The sequence below is a fragment of the Phalaenopsis equestris genome, unplaced genomic scaffold, assembly GCF_001263595.1.
Source record: "Phalaenopsis equestris unplaced genomic scaffold, ASM126359v1 Scaffold000002, whole genome shotgun sequence".
In the NCBI taxonomy this organism is placed as follows: Eukaryota; Viridiplantae; Streptophyta; class Magnoliopsida; order Asparagales; family Orchidaceae; genus Phalaenopsis; species Phalaenopsis equestris.
The window spans coordinates 68,778,195-68,786,927 of NW_018164444.1; the positions used below are offsets into that span (position 1 = coordinate 68,778,195).

The window sequence follows — 8,733 nt, forward strand, 5'->3', positions numbered from 1 at the left end:
TAAGCTATGTCGCAGAAACAATTGAGAAAATATTGGTCGAAGTTAGGGGCTGTTTCGGGGAGCTAATTGGGGGTGCGGTGGTGATATGAAAATGCTGCAAACTCAGGGTCCGTTTGGCGCGGCTGTAGGAGAGCAGCGCGGCAAGTTGCTGCTGTTTTCGACAGTTTGGCGCAGCTGCGGTGGAGCTTCAAGTGACCGCGCGGTCGGATTTCAACAAAAAGCGGGCCGCTGGTTATACCCCATGGCCCGGCGTTTCACGTATTTTTTTACCCTGCTGCCTCGATCGGATCTTCTATCTTCTCTTCCCCTCTTCTCTAGTGAGCAAGTCGCGAGGATCTTGCCCGAGAAGAAGGCATCGACGGGATCAACGACTGTGAGGATTACAAACAAGCCCCAAACCTAAACAAAGCCGCAAATACTACGATCCCTCGATGGCGACGTGAGATCTGGAGAAAGATATGGATCCGTCGTTATGTGACTTCCCCTCTGATGCATAAAAAGAACCACGTACTCCCCCTTTCAATTTCTTCCCACCAGAGTCGTTCTCTCCTCAACCTTAAAGCCGCTACTTCCTCGGCATTTTCATCCTCATGAGGTTGGTTTTTGCTTGGAATAGATTTACTCTAGTTTAGAAATTTGCATATAGGTACCAGAAATTTGCACATATTTTATTCTAATACATCAAATCCTTATTGATATTATAATTTTTTTTTTATTTTACTTGTAATTTTATTAATTTTATTTCTTTTTTTTTAGTTCTTTCGGGATTTACTATTAAGTGAGAGTATATGAACTGTCTATTCTGTTTAGAAATGAATTTATGTTTTAGAAGTTTCAAAAATGTAGTTGTTACAGTTTTCTTTTAGACTGTTTTATCAAACAAATACACAATGGTAATTTTTCCAGAAACAGCTGTCTCACAATTATTTTCATATAGTTGTACCAAACATATAGTCAATTTCCTCACAACTGTTTCCTGCAACAGTTTTCTGGAATAGCGCAGCTGCAGCTAAGCCAAACACATACCACATTTCAAAAACACGTTCACCCCACTCATTCGTGCCGCTCCGACGAACTTAAAAATTTCGTTAATAGAAATCGAAGTCAGAAACAGCTGTCTCACAACTATTTTCACATAGTTGTACCAAACATACAGTCAGTTTCCTCACAACTGTTTCCCTGCAACAGCTTCTTTCTGGGATAGCGCAGCTAAGCCAAACGACGAACTTAAAAATTTCGTTAATAGAAATCGAAGCCGGAAAGGAGCCCCGTCCTGCATTGCTTCGCGCGTTAGGGTGAGTAATTCCTCTCGTGCCCTCCCTACTCCCCCTCGCCCTCCCCCATCTTGCCTTCTTCACCCTCGCGGAGGTCGACACAAATGAGGTAACATTCGACTGCTTTCCCTCGCCCTCGCCTCCCTGAATTCGGGTATCACGTTCGCCGTTGAGCTTCGTTTTATCGCCACCTGCTTTCTCTTTCCATTGGAGCCGCTTACCTGTCTTTCATCCTCACCTTGAAACTTAACCCTAGTTGTTATTCACAACATTCAAAACGTTCACGCACACTCTCCTGCGCTTCGTTGTCTGCAAGCTCTGGATCTGAGGCTTGGAAAATTTTGAGGCGAAGTGATTTCTCAAAGCGAGGATTTGGGGCTCGAATACGCTTATTGAATCGGCAGTTTCCGAGTTTTCTTCCGCTAACTGCGCATCAAGTGTCGGTAATGCATTTCTCCAAATCTCTCAATCGTTTGCATTTGTGTTGCTAATTTTTTTAAAGGGTTGATTGTTGTTTATAGATAGAGAATAAATGGTGTTTTTATTTTAAGCTCTTTTTTGCATAAGAAAATGAATTCATCATTGATTCTGGCTGCAGAGAAACAAATTAAAGATTTTAGTATGTTTAACATTCACAGAAATTGTTTTCTAAATACAAGGATCCACGAATAGTGGAGACAGTGGTTTCTCCACAAAACCGATTCATGTGTTCTACACGAGAAATTATTGCATACGGACACCGTATGCATCTCTGCATGCGGTGCCCGATCCTGACCGTAGATCACGGTGATCTGAGATCATGATTATTTTAGTTTTTTTTTCTTAAAAAAAATTAGGTGGGGCGCACCGAAATACATTCTGACCGTAAATCACCTGATTTACGAATCAAGATCGGACACCCAACGCAAGATGCGTGCGGTGTCCGATCCGTATGGAATAATTTTTCGTTCTACACACACCGAAGCTAGGCAATGATCCCTCGTTAAACTTGATGAAATGGATGCTTGTATACCTTCAAAAAATGATTTTTGATTGGATTTGGATTGTTCTTTGGTTGATATAAATTGAGAGTGTTTGGTGTGTTGCTTCATTTTTTGCGACTATCTTTAGGGGTAAAAATTTTTTTGTGCGGACTCCTGACGTAGCTCTACGTGCGGCGCAGGGTATTCCTGAGTTATTTTCAGGTTATTTCTGAGTTATTTTCAATAATCCCGAAATAACCCACAGATAACCCGCAGTCTTTATTTTTGGGTTATTTCGGGTACTTATTAGGGCATATTTTCTTGCTTATAGAGAAAATATGTTTTAGAAGATGGTGATTTCGTTTTTATTATTTATTTTGTTTTTTTATTAATTTGTGCGGTCAATTGAAATCATCACATTTGAGGAATTGAAAGCGTTTGTTTTGTTTTAAAATATTATTAATTTTTAAAATGCATCATATTAAATTCATTGTTTTAAAGAACATGTTTTCTAACATCAATCAATTTGTCAAGGAAATGGATTCCATTTATATATTTAAGAAGTGTTTTTGTTTGTTTTTGGACTGCTCTTTGGTGGTTAAAAATGGAAATTTTTTAGTATTTTGAAGAATTTTTTTTTTTTGTTTTCAATTATTTTATGTGGAAATTGGAATCATCACATTTGAAGGACTTTGAAGATGCTTTTAGGGTTTAAAATTAATATTGATTTCTAATTCCATCCAATTAATTGATGGAATCCGTTAAATTCATTGTTGGAATATGTTAAATTCATTGTTTTTTCAAACATTATTTTGAATTGAAACAATTTGGAAGGAAAATGATATTGTTTATACATAATTTTTTTTTTGGAGTATTTTGGTGAATATAGATTGTTATATTTTTATACTTTGCTTTTATTTTGTGATTGGCTTTTGAAAGTGGTTATTATTGTAGAGTGTTATTAGAGAATAAAAGCTAATATGTTTGTGCAACTAGATTTGGATGGGAGTTGACCGATCCATGTTTGGGTGTCCTCTAGTGTTTGACTTGAATGTTGTTTATCATTATAATGGAAACCATTATAGGCTATGCTATATATGCTACATAAGTTTAGGAGGTTATACAATTGAGAAATTTAGATACGTACCACATAATTTTATGTATTTACCCAAAATTTCGTATTTACATTTCCTTCTTCTGATACTTACGAGAAACTGAGCTGTGTATTCTATTTTTTTAACCGATCTATAACAGTTTGAGGCTTATGTTCTGTGTATTATTTTTCTCATACAGTTTTATTGCAAACAGTTTCACCAAACAGGGGCAAAATGGTCATTTATCCAGCAACAACTATCAATAAGCTATTCTGAATAAGCTTCCCCAAACAGCAAACCAACTTATTCTGATAATCTTATTCTGATAATCTGCAGATTATCAGAATAATTAGCTTATCAGCAGATTATAAATAATCAATAACCGCCCCAAACCGACCCTTAGTTTGCTGCAATATTTTATTTGTCATTTTGGGATCATGACTCTAGCCTCCGATCTGCTTTTTCGAACGACACTCCGATGTTTCCATGGTATGCTTTTTATAGTCAAAACTTTATGAATAATAGAAAATGTAAAATTTATATTGAAACAGTAATATCACTTTATTAAATTTAAATTCATAACGTAGTTTTTTCAGATGTTGCGTTCAAGCGAGCTTATGTGAAAAGTGAAACTTCCTCAAACAAGCAGCTGCAACTTATTAAATAATATGCTGATAAACTAGGTGCGGTGATAATTAGAAATTTTTTATTTTTTTGAAAAATTCGGAGCGCTCCCAGAAAGTTGTCACCGCATGTAAAAATACCGCTTTCAGCGTTTTCAAAACGCATAAACTGCCAAAATGTAGTTTACAAAAACAGTCCAGGTGTGTTTTCAAAACTTCACCGTACCAAATAAACTGTCCCAAACAGACCTTTAATTATGTGCAGTAGCTTAAAGATTTGAGTAGATCCATATAAATATGAATATGTTTTGGTGTTAGATATGAAAATGCATGAGTGTTGTATCGTATGTATGTAAATATATAGTTTATGCTATTGACTTCTAATGTTTTCTTTGAATTTGTAGATAATATTCATTGTTTTTTACAATAAAATAGGTTAATTTAAGAAGAATTGTGTACCAAAATGGGCTTTTTTTTCTTATGATGTTATAGTCTTTATTCTGTTAAATCAAAGTTGCAGTTCATATTGAATAAAATCTAAATTATTGAAATATACAATTCGATGAACTTTTAAACTACCTGTTCTTCTATCAGATAAACAACAAAATACATTAATAAATGGTCAATTCTGCTCACCATCTTTCCCTTTCAGTTTGTGAGGATCGAATTATCGCAACTTTCATTAAATAAGTCATGTGAATGTCTTTCCTTTCTTGCTTACTGTCGCCACAGTTCAAAACCTCTCCTTTCTTCCTGGATCTTCTTTTTCCTGATTGTGCAAATAGCATGAATCGCATTGATCAGACGGTCTCCACTCATTTCTTTTCCATTCGAGCTTCCCATGCTTGACTACTGAAAAAATTATTATGTCCGGAGTCCGGATGCAAGCTGTGTCCGGACAACGAGCGTGATGCACGGATCACGTGCGAGATTTTTTTTTTCCCTCTAATGCATCTCACTCGCGATCCATGCATCGTGCCCGTTGTCCGGACGCGCTCAACACCAACTTGTTTACCTCCTTTCTTCTTGATTTAAGGAGCAAGAGATAAGGTTGTTAGAAATAGAAGACAATTAGGATTAAAGGAATGCTAAAAAAAACAGATGACCATAACTTGAAAGATTCTTTTTTTTTTTTAATAAATTTCTTTTTGATACAAAAAATGAGTGACACAACAACTATTATACTAGTGTTATCTCGATTAGAATTGTGCAAACATATTTCAATCATGTGACTTCTATTAACTCTCTAGAATATTCTCCTATACAAGTCATTAATTACATATTCTAGAATTTTTTAAATCAATTTTTTGAAGCATGTCTATAAAATATTCTAAAACTTTCTGTTAGAAAGTATCTCTAGAAATTTTCAAAGAGCATTCTAGGTTATATGCTCAATTAAAGTTTAATTCTATATAGGCCAAAAATCAAGTTTAATTTTTCAACACCGCCTCTTAAATTTGAATTTCATCCTAAGTAACCTTTTTTTATTCTGATAAAATCTTCATACTTGATTGACTTGGTGAATATATCAGCTGCTTTATCTTGATATTTCACATACTCTATTTTCACACCATTTCTTGTAATGCAGTCTCTAATGAAGTGATAGGATGTGTCGATTGTGTTTACTTCGATCAATGAAAAAAGAATTATTTCTTTCTCTACCAAAACTTTAACTTCTTAAATAATATAAAGATCTCTGGTTTTTTCTTCAAAATAATATCCAAGTTTTTTTTTTTAAATAACATCTAGGAAGAAAAGAAAATAATTACTTACTAAGAGAGTTTAACTTGGTTGAATCACAAGCATTTGTACTCCCTTGGAAATATGTTTAAGCTCAATTGACTTTTGTGCTCTCAAATTTTACTTCTTTGGTAAACCCTTCCTGAATTGTTTCACGAGAAGGCAACCTTCACATATTTGGTTGGGATGATTGAAGCAAGGCTGACCTCTCACCATTTTTTTTCTTTGATAATAGTTCTAATCCTTCAAAATTAAGATGCCTAAATCAAAGTTGTCAAAGCCAAGATGAATTTTTATAACAGGCTTTGAGACCTTGGTAATATCATTTTGAATATTAAATAAGAACTTTCTATTTGTTGACATTGATATCCTTGCAATTTTGTTACTCATATTGTCTCTGATAGAAAGGTTATTATCTTTCAAATGAGAATAATTATCTTTATTTAATAGCTGACCCAGACTTAGGATATTACTCTTCATATTTGACATATTATAAGCATTGAGAATAATTGGTGACTTCCATTCACTACTCAAATAAAAATTTTGTTTCTGCATTTTCACCCATGCCTTGGACTCATCTTCAAATGATACACTGTCACTCATCGACTCGTAAAACTCCACGAACTTGTTTTTTCTCCCACACATATGGTTGCTTACATCGATGTCCAGATATTACATGTTATCTTCACGTTTTTCATTCTTCATATATGTCAGTAACAAAGTGTCATCTTATTAATTTCTTCTTCTACATAATTAACATTCTCTTCAATTTTATTGTTATCGGAAGCTCCACATTTTATAACACAACAACCAAATTTTCGTCCTGTTGCACCTTAGCCTTAATTTTCCTCTTTTATGCCCACTTATTGATCTTCCTCCTAGTCTAAAATTGACATTATTATTACTGTCATTGTTGAAACTCCTATTTCGTCCATGTCCATGACCACGACCTCTTCCTTGTCAACTTCTACCGTATGTTGGGCTCCCTTCTTTAATTAATCTAAGTTGTGACTTCATAATTTGTTCGATGATCCTTTGCTTCTTTTTCTTTTCTTTATAGACTTATAAAGAATCGACGAGCTGATCAATTGTCATAGTCTCAAAGTTTTTGGTTTTTGTAATGATGAAGATAATATGATCGAACTTTGGATCTAAATATCAAAAGATCTTCTCCATATTTCTTACATCTTCTAGCTTCTTCTTATTTATCATTATTTGGTTATAAATTACTAAGACTATAGTAAAGTAGTTGAAGATGGCTTTAACTTCTTCCATATGTAAGTCTTCAAACTCACATCTTAATGTTTGTAGACGCACCTTCTTGTTTATCCATTTCATTTATAAGAGGTCTGAAGATTATCTCATGTCTCTTTGGCTGACTTTGCATCAAAAATCTTTTCAAAAGTCTCATCATCTAATCCTTGATAGATTAGATAAAGAGCCTTATTGTCTCTCTTTCTTGATTCTCTTAGACTATTCTTTTGAGTTTGGGATAGACTTGACTCATCTTATGACTAGTTGTAGTCTTTCTTTACCATTTCTCATACATCTTGTGCTCCAAGAAGGACATTCATCTCAATGCTCAAATTGTCGTAGTTGTTATTGCTAAGCACGGGGACTTGAAAGAGAATCATATTATTGCTCGCCATCTCCCTAGAAAGGATCTTATGGCTTTGATACCACCTTGTTTGAAATAAAATGCTATTAAAAAATGAGGACTGCTAAGAAAGAAGAAGAGCACAACTTGAAAGACTCACTTTTATTTCAATATTTTTCTTGTTGATACAAAATTCAAACATGCCACACATATTTATAATAGTGGCATCTCATAATTATGTCAGCATATTTCAATTGTACGACTATTATTGACTCTCTAGAATGTTTTTTTACATAAGTCACTAATTACAAAATTATAAAATTTTCTAAATCACTCTCTTAAAATATGTCTATAGAATATTCTAAGACTTTCTTTTAGAACGTGTCTTTAGAAAAATTCAAAGATCGTTCTAGATTATGGGTTCAATTAAAGCTAAATTTTATATGAGCCAAAAATCAAGTTTAATTATTCAACAAAAGCAACCCAACCCTTCAACCCGAACAATCACCCTAACTCTCTAAACTTTTCTACATTGCCGCTTCCTTCTCCCAAGGCTCCAACTGCAACCTTCCCTTTCCTCTTTACCCAACCTTAAATGTTGAGCCTCTTTCTTGGGCCCGAGCAATCCCTCTTTTGCTCTCACTTCCTTTATTTTACCTCACCGGCAACCCTCCTCTTTGTTTATTTATCTTTCCTTTCTCCTCAAATTAGTTATTATATGTTTCTTCGCAAGCATCCTATAAGCTTTTCACCACCTCGGAGTAGGGACAATATGCAATTATGTTCACTTCTCTGTCATACGTAAATAATAATAATAATAATGTATTTTTTGGTTGTTGGGTGTTTAGGCATATTTTTGTTCAACATCTTTCGATGACGCTTAAATAGATTAGAATTTTCTTATCGATCATCTTAAGGTATGAAACTATTATTTATTAAGAGATAAATTTATTCATCATTATTATGGGCATTAATCTTTTCGCTTGTACTAGATTTCTAATTACTTTGTAGGATTGACAATCCTAAATATTTTGCTTTATGTATCTTAATGCACACTTATTATAGGATTCTTTAATTATTTATCATATGAATTTGCTTGTCTTGATTTATAACTTTTGCAGTCGTAATGTTACTTTTCTTACTCTTTATTATGGTTAATTGCAACAAATTTTCTTTATGTTATATTCATGCTTGAAATATTCATATTATTTTTTATATTGGTTATATAATACCCATTAAAATATTTGTAGTTGTGTGCTTATGTGTAATAGCATGTAGCTTGGTGAAACTAATGATATGGATTTATTGATTTCAAACTCACTCGAGAATGAAATAAGCCCGTTTCTATTAAACTTACAACCTTATTTGGAGAGTGTAAACAACCAACCCACCTTAGCATCTCAAAAATATGTAATATGATCACATGCAAATGAAGAGTAAGTA

The 8,733-nt window shown here is 33.9% G+C and overlaps 1 long non-coding RNA gene across 1 annotated transcript; it reads left to right on the top strand.

The window, feature by feature from the left end:
* The first annotated feature begins 474 nt into the window (after window positions 1–474).
* LOC110033271 lies at window positions 475–3,570 on the top strand. The gene is made up of 3 exons (XR_002294925.1): window positions 475–595; window positions 1,189–1,717; window positions 3,545–3,570. It is a non-coding gene; the product is annotated as an uncharacterized LOC110033271 (long non-coding RNA).
* Window positions 3,571–8,733: the final 5,163 nt, after the last annotated feature.